This window comes from Anser anser (assembly GCF_964211835.1).
Source record: "Anser anser genome assembly, chromosome: W".
Taxonomy (NCBI): domain Eukaryota; kingdom Metazoa; phylum Chordata; class Aves; order Anseriformes; family Anatidae; genus Anser; species Anser anser.
Genome location: NC_139731.1, coordinates 6,089,545 through 6,105,160, shown reverse-complemented (window position 1 = coordinate 6,105,160; position 15,616 = coordinate 6,089,545). Strand labels below are relative to the sequence as shown.

Genomic DNA, 15,616 nt, shown 5'->3' with positions numbered 1-15,616 from the left:
AGAAGCCGTACTCCGGGATTCCCCACCCTTACCGAACGGATCACCGGCCTATACTTACCCACCCCGTGGGTCTTCGTTCGGTCTTCGTGCACAAAGATTGCTAAGGGTTTGCCGGCTTTATTTGCTTCTGCTTAATTTTTGAGGTTCGTCGGTGAAGGCCTGAATGAGACTTCCTGCTTCGAGGGCCGCCAAAATCGGCGGGGCGCCACCCCCAAAGGGGAGTCCTCAATCAAATTGCCTATCCGAGTCACGGCACCAAATTGTTATGAACAGACTCGCATACGAAGTCGGTCTGTTAATAAATGTTATTAATCACAGAATTTATTAATTAATTAAGTAAGCAAGCAGAAGCAAAACAGCGCTGGGCGGCCGGGGAGTTCCGACTCCGCAGCGGCGCACAATTTTCCTTCTCCGGGGGTGCTGTTTTATAGTATCCGAGTTCCAGCTTGTCCGGGCTTGTTGAACCAGCTGCGGCTATGCAGTCCAAAGGGGGGGGGGGTTGCTTCCTCTCTTTGGTGCTCACGCGTTGTGCTAATGTTTGGGTGGGGGGGAGTGAAGTAGCAGACAGGATGTCTTGCGATGGGGTATTTCACAGAGTCTTTGTACCTGTTCAAGGATGTTTACCCAACACCCCCCCTTCTTGTTATCTGCCTAATAAGCCTCCCCTTCATTGAGGCAACATTGTGCAACCTTATCTCCCTCGCAGATTCCCAAATTCCTTACAGATAGTTAGCAAATCCCCCCCCTCCCCAACTTTGTCATCATATATCAAGGTTCTATTATGATCAGGAAGCTCTGTCCCAACCTCGTGTAAAATACTATCTATTTTATAACCATCTTATCCCTTTTCTTTTTTTTTTTTTTTTTTTTATTTCTTTATACAATGAACAAATACATCTTACCCATTACAGTAGAACTAACTGAGGACTTGAAATTGCTGTTTAAAAGGACAAAATGATTTCTGTTCTGATTATAATTTCCTTAACAGGGTCGACTTACAGTTCCAGTTCTTGGATGCAGAACTCTATAGTTCAGTTAGCTTTAAACTTAAGCCGCTTTGCAAATACATCATCTTGTTGGGTGTATACCCATGTACCTGCCTCAGCACATGAGGGAACTCCTGTCTATGCCGTACCACTCACTGTAAACAAGACAGACGTATGGCAATTAGCAAACTCGAGCAATTACAGTATTTCTCCTCCATCACAGTCTCCCTCTATCCCTGTGTACCCTATCGAGAGAACAAATCTATCATGTGTATACTCAATTAATAGAAGTAAGGAGAATGTGGTCCAGGGATCGTATGTAGGTTCCTGGAATCTAATTGGGCAATATAAAACAGTGATTGTATTTGAAACCACCAATTATGCTATCATAAAAAAATATGGAAACAGAAGTGGACCTATCGGCCTCCATTGGTGGGTATCCCCAGGAGCAGTATATTGGCTGTGTGGTCCACGAGCACGTAAAGCACTTCCTCCTGGATGGTACGGGACTTGTGCCCTAGGAGCTGTAGTTTCAGACATTAGACTCCATAAACATGCAGACATAAGGGGTTGGCTAAGATCACAGGCCATCTTTATGACACCTCAGGAAAAATGAGGAATTTATAATCCCCTTTCAAACAGAAATATCTGGTTTCATACTTTGTAGAGGGCATTAATCCCTGCATTGGGAGTAATAGAACTTGAGAGATCAATAGTAAATATTTCTACAACTCTAGAAATCATAAGCAATGCCACTACCAATGCCCTTGGTCAAATACAAACAGAAACAGAACAAGTATCCCAAATAGCCGTGGAAAACGGTCTTGCCTTAGATGGTCTATTTGCAGCCCAGGGAGGTGTTTGTGCTGTGATAAACCGCAGCTGCTGTGTCTATGTAAATGAGAGAAAGCAAATTCAAACAGACATTAACCAAATCTGGCAAGCATCCCACCTGTTTCACCAAATATCTCAGGATGCAACCCTTGGTAGTGGACCAGATTTTTCCTGGCTGTGGTCATGGTCATGGTTGCCAGATTTTGGATGGTTAAGATAACTGTTTTTAATTATCATAACTGTAGAGATGATAGTGATATGTAGTTGTGTTCTGCGATGCATGTCTAGTTGTTTGAATTCATACAGTGCTTTATTCAGCAAACGCAAATCTCATCAAGTAATGTTACTGAAACAAGATATAGATAATATAGAGTACTTCTTCAAATTAGCAGAAATGGACAAGAACTATGCAGTGAGAACTATGAAGCCTACAAGTGAGGTTCAGTCTCAAAGGGGGGAAATTGTAGTCCCAAAGCTGGGAAGAAAAAAAAACCACAAGGAAACCTTGAAGAAAATAGGGAGGCCTGTAGCTTGTGTAGTCTTTCTGTAGCTTGTGTAGTCTTTTAGCTGAGAAAATGAGGAAACAGAGAGACAGGTAGCCTTGAGCTAGCAGAAGGAAGGAAGATAAGGGATGAAAGGTAAAAAACAAGCAGGAGAAAAACAGCTCCAGACTGACCTATGGTAACCTTTTGCTCATTAAAGCTCATTAACATATTAAAATCACACCCATCAAAATGATAATGTATGCTAATGTGGGATTTGGTGCTGTCCCCCCCTACCCCTGCTGGTCCTCTGTAATGTGCAAACTCAGTAAAGATAAGTTAGGTGAGATGTAATAGCCAATCAAAAGTAGCCAAAGAGATAGTTTTCACAAGTTTTCTGTGCATAAATAAGGGTGATTCAAGTCAGAGGTGTGCTTGCTTTGCGAAAGATCGCCAGGCACCTGACTCTGCAAAGTTATATAATTAATTATTTGATTAAAAGACCTTCGTGTGGATTCCGACTCTGTGTGCTTATTGGCGCGGCGCACAGGGCACGAACCTATGGACAACACAAGGGTCCACTCTCCCTCGTTCTGTGAGTCTTTCACATGTGCTCGTTCAGGGCTGCAAGCTTGTTTACCTTCCCCTTTACAGGACTTAAGGCAGGGCTGTTGCTCGGACCATGTCAGTGTATAATACCATTTGTCAATCTCCTGCTCAGATTCCCAAATGCTATGCTGCCTGGCGAGCTCCTCTCGCAACAGAGCCACCTGTTTGAAGAGCTCATCCAGCTGGGCACACCTGCACCCACGACATCCACCTCTGCCTTCAGGCTCTAGGGGGACTTCCAGAGACTGGAGCTCCCTGGAACTGAGCGTCTGGGCCGCTCTTTCGATCCTCGGGAGGTCTGTCTGGGTGGAGGCATCTGCCCGGGGAGGTTGTGGCTCCCCCATCTGGGTTTCAGCCTCAGACTGGCAGGCTCAGTGGGTGGACACCATTTCTTCAGTAGAAGGCCCTTCCTCTGCTGATCCCAGAACACAAAACTGACTGACTCTGCTTGACCTCCCTGCGCAAACTGCCGCACAAACTGCTGCACGCCGCCCTGACTGATGAGCCATGCCCTATTTGCCCGCCCTTTTTGCCGCGCTCCTGGTCGCTCGCGCTCCCTAGGGGCTGCCTTTGTGCGACAGAGGGGGGCGCTCCTGGCTCAGATTCCTTGATGATACAGAAGTCTAGTTTCCACCGAGATGCTCTCACCTTCAATGTTGTAGGTTGGTCTTTCATCTCAGTATGACATTTTTAGCAAGTTGCTTCAAACAAACTGAAAATATAACATCCATCTAAATTCTGAACCTTTCCTGTTATGAACTGAATTAAAGATACATTGTTCAATTGGCCCAGCAGCATCTGCCCTCCATTAAGAAGCTACTACTGGGTCAAGAGATACGGACATCCAGCTCTAGAAAAAGTATGTTGTAGCTGACAGGAAGAGTCTCAGAAGTGAATGATTACTTGGAAAACAAAGATTACCTTTTTCCTGTTTCGAGGATATCATCTGAAGGCAGATGAAACATGCCTGATGACATGTCTTTGTATGTTGCTTTCACTGGAAGAAAAAAAAAAACACAATCGTTTTAGGGATGGCTGATGTGGAAAAGTTATTAGTTATATATGCTGGTGTAGCTGTAGTGGGTTTACGTGGCAAGGTTTTGGTAGCAGGGGGCCATAGGGGTGGCTTCTGTGAGAAGAATCCAGAAGCTTCCCCATGTTAGATAATGGGCCTGCCGCTGGCCAGAGCCGGGCCAATAAACCATGTTGTTTGTGTCTCTGTGAAAGCATATTTAAGAAAGGAAAAGAAAAAACTGCTGCTCAGCAGCAGCTGGGAGAGAGAAAGGCGTGAGAAACAGCCTTGCAGACACCAAGGTCAGTGAAGAAGAGGGGGGAAGAGGTGTTCCAGGCCCTGGAGCTGAAATTCCCCTGTGGCCTGTGGAGAGGATCATGGTGAAGCCCATGGTATACCACGCAGCCCATGGTGTACTATGGTGGAGCAGGTTTCCATGCTGCAGCCCGTGGAGACCATGATGGAGCAGGTGGACCTGCCTTCAAAGAGGCTGCGGCCTGTGGAGGACCCCTGCCGGAGCAGATTCCAGGCTGCACCTGTAGCCTGTGGACAGGAACCCATGCAGGAGCAGGTGACCTGGCAGGAGCTGCTGCCCATGGGGGATCCAGGTTGGAGCAGTTTGCTCCTGAGGGATGGACCCCGTGGTACGGACCCATATCTGGAGCAGTTCTTGAAGAGCTGCTGCCTGTGGGAAGCCCACACATGATCAGTTTGGGAAGGACTGCATCCCATGGGAGGGACCCCACATTGGAGCAGGGGAAGAGAGTGGCCGTGAAGGAGTGGCAGAGACAAAGTGCTATAGACTGACCGCAAGCCCCCTTCCCCGTTCCCCTGCGCCACTCGGTGGGAGGAGGTGGAAGAGGGTGGATGGGAGGAAGGTATTTTTTTGTGGTTTTTTTTTTTCCCTTTGTTTCTCACATCTGCAGCCCGTTAGTAATAGGCAATACATTTTATTATCTCCCTACTCTGAGTCTGTTTTGCCCGTCACAATAATTGTTGAGCGATCTCCCCATCCTTATCTCAACCCTTGAGCCCTTTGTGTCATATTTTCTCCCCCTTTCCCTTTGAGGAGGGGGAGTGAGAGAGCAGCTGAGGTGGAGCTCGGCTGCCCACGCAAGTAAAACCACCACAGTTCTTTTTTGGCGCCCAAAGTGGGGCTCGAGGAATTTAAGATAAGGATTATAGTTGAGTTACGGTCAAAGCATGGACTGTATGTTTTTTATGAATGTAACAGTTGTGAAGAATTAAAGAAAGTAGCAATTGTGAGGAATATGTTTCATATTAGTGCGGTGAAGGGATGAGGGGAGGAGTGTGTGTAAACTGTCCACTTCGTCGGTGTTGTGATGATGTTATGTTTATTTTGCTGTGGGGAATTCTTTTCCTTTTTGATGTAAGTGAAGTTTGTGAAGATTGTGATGATTGTAAAGTAAGAGTATATTGTGATTATTCTTAAATATGCTTTTCAGAGAGGTGAGGGGTGGAATGTAGTGGGTTTATGTGGCAAGGTTTTGGTAGCAGGGGGCCATAGGGGTGGCTTCTGTGAGAAGAATCCAGAAGCTGCCCCATGTTAGATAATGGGCCTGCCGCTGGCCAGAGTCAGGCCAATAAGCCATGTTGTTTGTGCATCTGTGAGAGCATATTTAAGAAAGGAAAAAAAACTGCTGCTCAACAGCAGCTGGGAGAGAGAGATGAGTGAGAAACAGCCTTGCAGACACCAAGGTCAGTGAAGAAGGAGGAGGAGGAGGTGCTCCAGGCACCGGAGTAGAAGTTCCCCTGTGGCCTGTGGAGAGGACCATGGTGAAACAGGTTGTTCACCCAGAAGCCCATGGTGTATCACAGTAGAGTAGGTTTCCACACTGCAGCTCGTGGAAGAGCCCACGGTGAAGCAGGTGGACCTGCCCTGAAGGAGGCTGCAGCCGGTGGAGAACCCCTGCCAGAGTAGATTCTGGGCCGGACTTGTAGCCCGTGGACAGGAACCCATGCAGGAGCAGGTGATCTGGCAGGAGCTGCAACCCATGGGGGACCCAGATTGGAGCAGTGTGCTCCTGAAGGATGGACCCCACCGTACGCACCCATATCTGTATCAGTTCGTGAAGAGCTGCTACCTGTGGAAAGCCCATGCAGAATCAGTTTGGGGAGGACTGCATCCCTTGGGAGGGACCCCATGTTGGAGCAGGGGAAGAGAATGACCATGAAGAAGCAGTGGAGACAAAGTGCTATAGACTGACCGCAAGCCCCCTTCCCCATTGCCCTGCACTGCTCGGTGGGAGGAGGTGGAAGAGGGTGGACTGGTGGGAAGGTGGTTTTGGTTTCTTTCATTTGTTTCTCACTTCTCTAGCTTGTTAGTAATAGGCAATAAATTTTATCATCTCCCTACACTGAGTCTGTTTTGCCTGTCACAATAATTAAGTGAGCTCCCCATCCTTATCTCAACCCTTGAGCCCTTTGCATTGTATTTTCTCCCTCTTTCCCTTTGAGGAAGGGGAGTGAGAGAGCAGCTGAACTGGAGCTCGGCTGCCCATCTGAGTAAAACCACCACGCTAGCACAGACTTGCATGCATGCACAGCTCTTTTAATATTCAGAAATAGAAGGGACCGGACCTTAACTATCATCTAGTTCCAACCCCCCGTGCCATGGGCAGGGACACCTCCCACTAGACAAGGTTGTTCAAAGCCCTATCCAACCTTCCCTTGAACACTTCCAGTTATGGGGCATTGTCCTGGTTCCAGTTAGGACAGAGTTAATTTTTCCTCGTAGTAGCTGGTAGGGTGCTATGTTTTGGATTAGGATGAGAAGAGCGCTGATAACATGCTGATGTTTTAATTGTTGCAGAGCAGTGTTTACACCAGGCCAAGGACTTTTCGGCTTCTTGCTCTGTCCTGCCAGCGAGCAGGCTGGGGGTGCAGCAGGAGCTGGGAGGGGACAGACCCAGGACAGCTGACCCAAACTGGCCAAAGGGGTATTCCATACCATCTGACGTCATGCTAAACAATATATAGGGGTGGCTGGCCGGGGTGGGGGGCCGGCTGCTCGGGGATAGGCTGGGCATCGGTCAGCGGGTGGTGAGCAATTGCATTGTGCATCACTTGTTTTCTTACACATTATTATTATTAATACTATTATCATTATCACTATTATTATTATTATTGTTATTATTATATTCCTGTCTTAATAAACTGTCTTTATCTCAACTCACCGGCTTCACTTTCCCGTTTCTCTCCCCCATCCCAGAGAGGGAGGGGGGAGGGTGAGCGAACGGCTATGCTCCGTGCATCCTTGGCATAGACTATCTTAGAAGAGGATATTTCAAGGACCCAAAAGGGTTCCGCGGGGCTTTTGGCATAGCTGCCTTGGAGACAGAGGACATTAAACAGTTGTCTACCTTGCCTGGTCTCTCAGAGGACCCTTCTGTTGTGGGGTTGCTGAGGGTTGAAGAACAGCAAGTGCCGATCGCTACCACAACTGTGCACCGGCGGCAATATCGCACCAACCGAGACTCCCTGAGTCCCATCCATAAGCTAATTCGTCAACTGGAGAGCCAAGGAGTGATCAGCAAGACTCATTCACCTTTTAATAGTCCCATATGGCCAGTGCGAAAGTCTAATGGTGAGTGGAGACTAACAGTGGACTATCGTGGCCTGAACGAAGTCACGCCGCCACTGAGTGCTGCAGTGCCGGACATGCTAGAACTCCAGTATGAACTGGAATCAAAGGCAGCCAAGTGGTATGCCACAATTGATATCGCTAATGCATTTTTCTCCATCCCTCTAGCAGCACAGTGCAGGCCACAGTTTGCTTTCACTTGGAGGGGAGTCCAATATACTTGGAATCGGCTGCCACAGGGGTGGAAACACAGCCCTACCATTTGCCATGGACTGATCCAGTCTGCGCTGGAGCAGGGGGAAGCTCCTGAACACCTGCAGTACATCGATGACATCATTGTGTGGGGTGACACTGCAGAAGAAGTTTTCGAGAAAGGGAAGAAAATAGTCCAAATCCTTCTGAAGGCCGGTTTTGCCATAAAACAGAATAAAGTTAAAGGACCTGCACGAGAGATCCAGTTTTTAGGAATAAAATGGCAAGATGGACGTCGTCAAATCCCAATGGATGTGATCAACAAAATAACAGCTATGTCTCCACCAACTAGCAAAAAAGAAACACAAACTTTCCTAGGTGTCGTGGGGTTTTGGAGAATGCATATTCCAAATTACAGTCTGATTGTAAACCCGCTCTACCAAGTAACCCGTAAGAAGAATGCTTTTGAATGGGGCCCTGAGCAACGACAAGCCTTTGAACAAATTAAGCAGGAAATAGTTCATGCAGTAGCCCTCGGGCCAGTCCGAACAGGACCAGATGTAAAGAATGTGCTCTACACCGCAGCCGGGGAGAATGGTCCCACCTGGAGCCTCTGGCAGAAAGAACCTGGGGAAACTCGAGGTCGACCCCTGGGGTTTTGGAGTCGGGGATACAGAGGATCTGAGGCCCGCTATACTCCAACTGAAAAGGAGATATTGGCAGCATATGAAGGAGTTCGATCTGCTTCGGAAGTGGTCGGTACTGAAGCGCAGCTCCTCCTGGCACCCCGACTGCCGGTACTAGGCTGGATGTTCAAAGGAAGGGTCCCCTCTACACATCATGCAACTGATGCTACATGGAGCAAGCGAGTTGCACTGATTACTCAGCGGGCTCGAATAGGAAACCCCAGTCGCCCAGGAATCTTGGAGGTGATTATGGACTGGCCAGAAGGCAAATACTTTGGGATATCATCAGAGGAGGAGGTGGCCCGTGCTGAAGAAGCCCCACTGTACAACAAGCTACCGGAAAATGAGAAGAAATATGCCTTGTTCACTGATGGGTCCTGTCGTATCGTGGGAAAGCATCGGAGATGGAAAGCTGCTGTATGGAGTCCTACACGACGAGTTGCAGAAGCTGCTGAGGGAGAAGGTGAATCGAGTCAGTTTGCAGAAGTGAAAGCCATTCAGCTGGCTTTAGATATTGCTGAACAAGAAAAGTGGCCAGTTCTCTATCTCTATACTGATTCATGGATGGTAGCAAATGCCCTGTGGGGGTGGTTACAGCAATGGAAGCAGAACAACTGGCAGCGCAGGGGCAAGCCCATCTGGGCTGCGGCATTGTGGCAACATATTGCTGCCCGGGTAGAGAACCTGGTTGTAAAGGTACGCCATGTAGATGCTCATGTGCCCAAGAATCGGGCTACTGAAGAACATCAAAACAACCAGCAGGTGGATCAGGCTGCTAAGACTGAAGTGGCTCAGGTGGACCTGGACTGGCAACATAAAGGTGAATTATTTATAGCCCGATGGGCCCATGACACCTCAGGCCATCAAGGTAGAGATGCAACATACAGATGGGCTCGTGATCGAGGGGTGGACCTGACCATGGACACTATAGCACAGGTTATTCATGATTGTGAAACATGTGCTGCAATCAAGCAAGCCAAACGGTCAAAACCTCTTTGGTATGGAGGACGATGGCTGAAATATAAATATGGAGAGGCCTGGCAGATTGATTACATCACACTCCCTCAAACCCGCAACGGCAAGCGCCATGTACTTACAATGGTGGAAGCAACCACCGGATGGCTGGAAACATATCCTGTGCCCCATGCCACCGCCCGGAACACTATCCTGGGCCTTGAAAAGCAAGTCTTGACTGTGAGGGTAGTGAGGCACTGAAACACGTTGCCCAGAGAAGTTGTGGATGCCCCATCCCTGGAGGCATTCAAGGCCAGGTTGGATGGGGCTTTGGCCAACCTGATCTAGTGGGTGGCATCCCTGCCTATGGCAGGTGGGGTTGGAACTACATGATCTTTAAGGTCCCTTCCAACCCAAACCATTCATTCGTGTTTGTAGGGAGAAAATTCGCGGGGCCAAAGCCCAACTAGAGTTGAAGCTGGCCATGTCTGTGGGAGACAATAAAAAAGGTTTTTTTAGATATGTGAACAGAAAAAGGAGAACCAAAGAAAACATAGGTCCGCTACTTGACGGGGAAGGTCTCCTCACAGACAGTGACATAGGCAAAGCAGAGACGTTTAATGCTTTCTTCACCTCTGTCTTCAATGCTGATGATGGGCTTCGGGACCCTGGGTGCCCTGAGCGGGAGGACCATGACGGTGGGAATGACAAACTCCCTACAGACCCTGAACGTGTGCGAGATTTGCTGCTCCACCTGGATCCATACAAGTCCATGGGTCCAGATGGGATTCATCCCAGGGTGCTCAGAAAGCTGGCTGACGTCATCGCGGACCTCTCTCAATTATTTTTCAATGGTCTTGGGAATCTGGAGAGGTCCCAGTAGACTGGAAGCTGGCAAATGTTGTGCCAGTTTTCAAGAAGGGTAAGAAAGAAGACCCCAGCAATTACAGGCCTGTCAGTCTCACGTCAGTGCCTCGTAAAATTTTGGAGAGGATGATCCTTGAAGTTACTGAAGCACACCTGGGGGACAATGCAGTCACTGGTCCCAGCCAACATGGGTTCACGAGGGGTAGGTCCTGCCTAACAAATTTGATTTCCTTTTATGATAAGATCACCCATCTAGTCGATCAAGGGAAACCAGCTGATGTGATCTTTTTGGATTTCAGCAAAGCTTTTGACACGGTTTCCCATAGGATCCTACTGGACAAAATGTCCAGCATACAGCTGAACAAAACCATCATACGATGGGTGAGCAATTGGTTGACGGGCAGGGCTCAAAGGGTTGTGGTAAATGGGGCCACATCTGGCTGGCGGCTGGTCACTAGTGGGGTCCCTCAAGGCTCCATTTTAGGGCCAGTCCTCTTCAATGTTTTTATAAATGATTTGGATGTAGGACTAGAAGGTGTTTTGAGCAAATTTGCCAACGACACCAAACTTGGAGGAGTTGTGGACTCGGCTGAGGGTGGAAAGGCCTTGCAGAGAGGTCTGGACAGATTGGAGCGCTGGGCGATCACCAACCGCATGAAGTTTAACAAAAGCAAGTGCCGGGTCCTGCACCTGGGACGGGGCAACCCTGGCTATACGTACAGACTGGGTGACGAGATGATGGACAGCAGCCCCACAGAGAAGGATCTGGGGGTTGTGGTTGACAGCAAGTTGAATATGAGCCAGCAGTGCGCCCCGGCAGCCAGGAGGGCCAACCGTATCCTGGGATGCATCAAGCACGGCATGGCTAGTCGGTCGAGGGAAGTGATTATCCCGCTCTACTCTGCGCTGGTGCGGCCTCACCTCGAGTACTGCGTGCAGTTCTGGGCACCACAGTACAAAAAGGACATTAAACTGCTGGAGAGTGTCCAGAGGAGGGCGACGAAGATGGTGAAGGGCCTAGAGGGGAAGACATATGAGGAGCGGCTGAGGTCACTGGGCCTGTTCAGCCTGGAGAAGAGGAGGCTGAGGGGGGACCTCATTGCAGTCTACAACTTCCTCGCGAGGGGGAGCGGAGAGGCAGGTGACCTATTCACTGTAAACACCAGTGATAGGACCCGCGGGAATGGTGTTAAGCTGAGGCGGGGGAAGTTTAGGCTGGACATGAGGAAGAGGTTCTTCACCGAGAGGGTGGTTGCACACTGGAACAGGCTCCCCAGGGACGTAGTCACTGCACCAAGCCTGTCTGAATTTAAAAAGCAATTGGACTGTGCACTTAGTCACATGGTCTAAACTTTGGGCAGACCTGTGTGGTGCCAGGAGTTGGACTAGATGATCCTTATGGGTCCCTTCCAACTCGGGATATTCTATGATTCTATTCTATGATTTTATGATTTTATACTGTAAATTTTGAGCACATCCCTATCCAAAGTCCCTCCTCTCAAACAGGAGCAAAACAGCAACATAAAACAATAGAATCAGTCCAGCAGTGCAATGTAACAAAAATAGCATTCCAACAGTTTGGCAAGCAATAAGTTCACCTGAGATTAAGTGATCTTCAGGCAATCTGTAAGAAAATGTTGCTTTCCAACAGTAGTACAAAGGCAACAAGTTCTTAAAAGAAATCAAGAAGGTATGCATACAGTCTTGTCAAACTCTTATTTTCCTTCTGTTATCTCTTCCTCCACTCCCACATATCTGTTGCTCATCTACTACAGTGGGCTGCAAAACATACATCAAGGATTGACTTGATAGCATGTGATGTTTGTAAATAAATCTCCAATAGGATCCAAGCTGAAGAGGTGATACATGATCAGCCTACTAGGACAACTCTGACCAGGTGCATGCTCAGAAAAAGAATCAGTCAATTTGTCAGTCTTCATTGCCTTTTTTTTTTTTTTGGTCAAAGCTTTCTTTTGCTCTGTTGTGCAGATCACAGACCAGTAAGGTGAGGTAATAACAGCAGTACATCATAAATGATAAAAAGCTGTAGCGACACTTAACCACATAACACAAGCAGTAATCCTGTGCAAATTTTCAAATGTTAAGAGGAAGCCATCCTTCTCTTACAAGATCGTTTAAGTGTTTTGACACACAACTGTAGGCTAGTAAGGCTGCTCCTAGTACGTGCTGATATTGATGGGGGGGGCATGCACAGCATGAAAGCACTCATGCATTCAAATATGTGGAGCAGTCCTATGATGCGCTGTAGGTGTCAAAGCATGACCATAGCTTGTTTTCATTTATTCATCATATAGGCAAGAATAATACATCTTATTCTGAAAGCACATCTCCACTATGACACCTTGATCTTCAACACAAGTTTGATTCAAAACCCAAGTCAAATCAGCTTTTTATGGGTTCCTTTAATGAGAGAGGCAAGATAGTCTTTCAGCTGTAGGCAGATCTGGATCAATCTAACCAAAAGGAAAAGAGGAGAGAAGGAAAAAAGAAACCACAACAATCCAGAGCGTTTTAGAATCAACTGCAAGAAATAAAATCAAAATTCACAAGATTAAGATAATATGGACTAGATGATCTTTCAAGGTCCCTTCCAATCCCCAACATTCTGTGATTCCCAGTCTAAAATTTACCAGGGGACAGTATTTCTGTGAATACTGTGTCCTATAACACTGCTTTTTCTTGAAAAAATAAAGGTGAAAAGCTTTGAAAGTTGTATCTCATTCCAGATTATTCAGTGATGCATTTTTAGCTCTGTAAAGGTCAAAAGCATTGAAGAACTCTGTATTTCAGCAAACTCCAGGTCAGAAATAAATGCCAATATGTTACTTTCATACATGAAGCTTCTGAAAGCTCTACATCCACAGTACTTAAACACACACTCAGGCTAAATATTTTAGTGCTTGCTATAAAATGTTAGGAAGCAGTAGAAGTGAAAGAGCTAAAAGCCTTATTTATTACAGAAATAAGAAACAAGTTACTGCTGAAATGGTAAACAACACTTTGAAAAATTCCAGAAAGTACTGACTAGAAAGAGTGCTGTCAAGGAAAGGTGGCTTCCCTATCCACAGCTCCAGAAAATAGCATAGAAGAACCAAGGCACTTTACAGAGCACCTTTTAAATGTAAGGTTGCAGAGGTCACATTTACAAAAAAGCGAGGGTTACCCATGCTGTAAAACAGGCATGGAAAAAAATCTTGATGTAATTCACATGCATCTTGCAAACCACCACCACCACCCGCCAAAAAAAAAAAAGAAAAAACAGAACAGATTATTCTCTGTTCATCATTTAAATGGTTTCTCTTGATCTACAGAAGGAGAAACAGTTTTGCCAGATGTACCTACTTCTGAATATAAGGGTGGAGGCAGAAAATGGAACTCCTGGACATACGCAAATAAAGGTCCCTGAAGCACTCTCTCAAAATCATCACAAGAAGATATAGGTGCAAGGCTAGACCGTCTGTGTTCCTCTGTGACCACTTCTGCATAGCTAGGAGGTGCTGAAGGGAGACGTTCAAACAAGTTCTTGTGCATGTTAAAATATATAACGTGACATATGCTAAACTTTAAACCACCATCAGGTAGGTAACTTAAAAATTGTTTAAAAAGGGGAGATTAGGCTATTTCCTTTTATTCCAAGATAAGCTTATGTTCAAAAAACCAGAATGACCACTGTTTATTGTGGCTTAATCATCCCCTTAAAATTTAAAGCATACCAAAGACAATGTATTTCTGTAAAGGTAGTAATGACAGAACACTGCAGTCCTCTGGACTCCAGAAATCCGACTCTGGGATTTATACTTAATTTTTTATTATTATTATTTTTTATTTTTTAAAGATATATGAAAACAGAGGGAAGGAGATAATGCATAGTTCCTTCTTTAGCCATAAGAGATTTACCATAGAAAAGAATATTAACTTTTCACAAAGTCTTGGCTACTAAGTTTGGTGAGCAATCACAGAAACTTCTATTATTGGTTGCAATTCCTTATAACCAAGGATGTGATCAGGATACTGAAGGTGAAAGCAATGAAGCTGTGCTCAGATAAAGTGGCATCCTGCACTTTTACTTCTGCCAGCTTCCAAGGCATCTGATTTTCACTGCCTTTCCTAGAGAGAGAAAGGCAGGGAGGGAAGAAACTTTGTTCTTTTACACAGGACAAACAGGAGACAAGAAAACATCCACAACAGATTTTGTGTGGGCTTTATTATGAAAGGATGTAATTCAAGTCTGTTCACAAGATGGCAGTGATTAAATAAGAATAGACTAGCAAATTGACTGGGATTTGTATTGTTAAGTTACCTTCCGGTCTTTCAGGCAGTATCAGACTAAGCCAACTCATGTTCATGCTACCCTGGCTGCTCACACTTGATGTTCTGCTACCAAATGGATGCAGAGGAATGGTACCAATGACCAGTGGTAAGTTAAGGAATAAATCCACAGCTCCTGGAATATCAACATATACCTGAAGAAAAATCATGTATGATTAATGAAGGGCAATAGAAACCCACATATAAGTATTAGACTAAGTTGTCTTTCCATGGAAGTTTCCATGAAGAACTTGTTTCTAATCATCTCTTCTAGGACCCATGTCCCTATGGAGACATAAGCCCTCCAAGTTAAAAGAAATTCATGATTCTTAACGTGGGCCCTCACATGGAAATGCAGTCTACTCATGAAATGTTTGCTTAGCTGACACACAATTGTTTTAAAGAACTTACATGATTTAAACCAAATTTACTTACAGATCTCCTGTCAGGACACAAATACTAGAACATGCATTTATTTTTTAACCGATTATCACAAAATGCTGTGCTAGGAATCTGTATGGAATGATGGAAATGACTCATGCTTGAGAGTGAAACAGATCATCCAACATACCATCAGTGAATACTCCACACGGATTATACTACAGTCAAGGACTGAAGGGGAAATAGGTGGAATTGTCAACTGTTTGCCATTTCAGTTTTCTGTTTTGCCAGATGACAAGGACTCCCCACGCAGGTTAGCAACAAGCTGTTTGACTTCTTTCATTTTCCCTTTGGCATAAAATGCCTGTGTTTGGTAAATGGATGCCTTTGGCACCACCATACGGGAAGAGCAGTTCTCAATCTCAGCAAAGATTTGAATTGATTCACCTGAAAAACAGATCTTCATGTTCATAGAATGGTTTGGGTTGGAAGGGACCTTAAAGATTATCTAGTTCCAACCCTCCTGCCATGGGCAGGGACACCTCCCACTAGACAAGGTTGCTCAAAGCCCCATCCAACCTGGTCTTGAACACCTCCAGGGATGGAGCATCCATGACTTCTCTGGGAAACCCATTCCAGTGCCTCACCAACCTCAGAGTAAAGAATTTCTTCCTTATAGC

General features: G+C 46.1%; 1 pseudogene across 1 annotated transcript in view; it reads right to left on the bottom strand.

The window, feature by feature from the left end:
• LOC310888710 (arrestin domain-containing protein 3-like) overlaps positions 1-15,336 on the bottom strand; it is a 494,161-nt pseudogene extending 478,825 nt beyond the window's left edge. Inside the window, exons 1-3 of the transcript in view lie at positions 15,127-15,336; positions 14,548-14,710; positions 13,590-13,744 (exon numbers count right to left, since the gene is read on the bottom strand). The product of the transcript in view is annotated as an arrestin domain-containing protein 3-like (transcript). The remainder of the gene's footprint in view (positions 1-13,589; positions 13,745-14,547; positions 14,711-15,126) is intronic.
• Between the last annotated feature and the right edge of the window lie 280 nt (positions 15,337-15,616).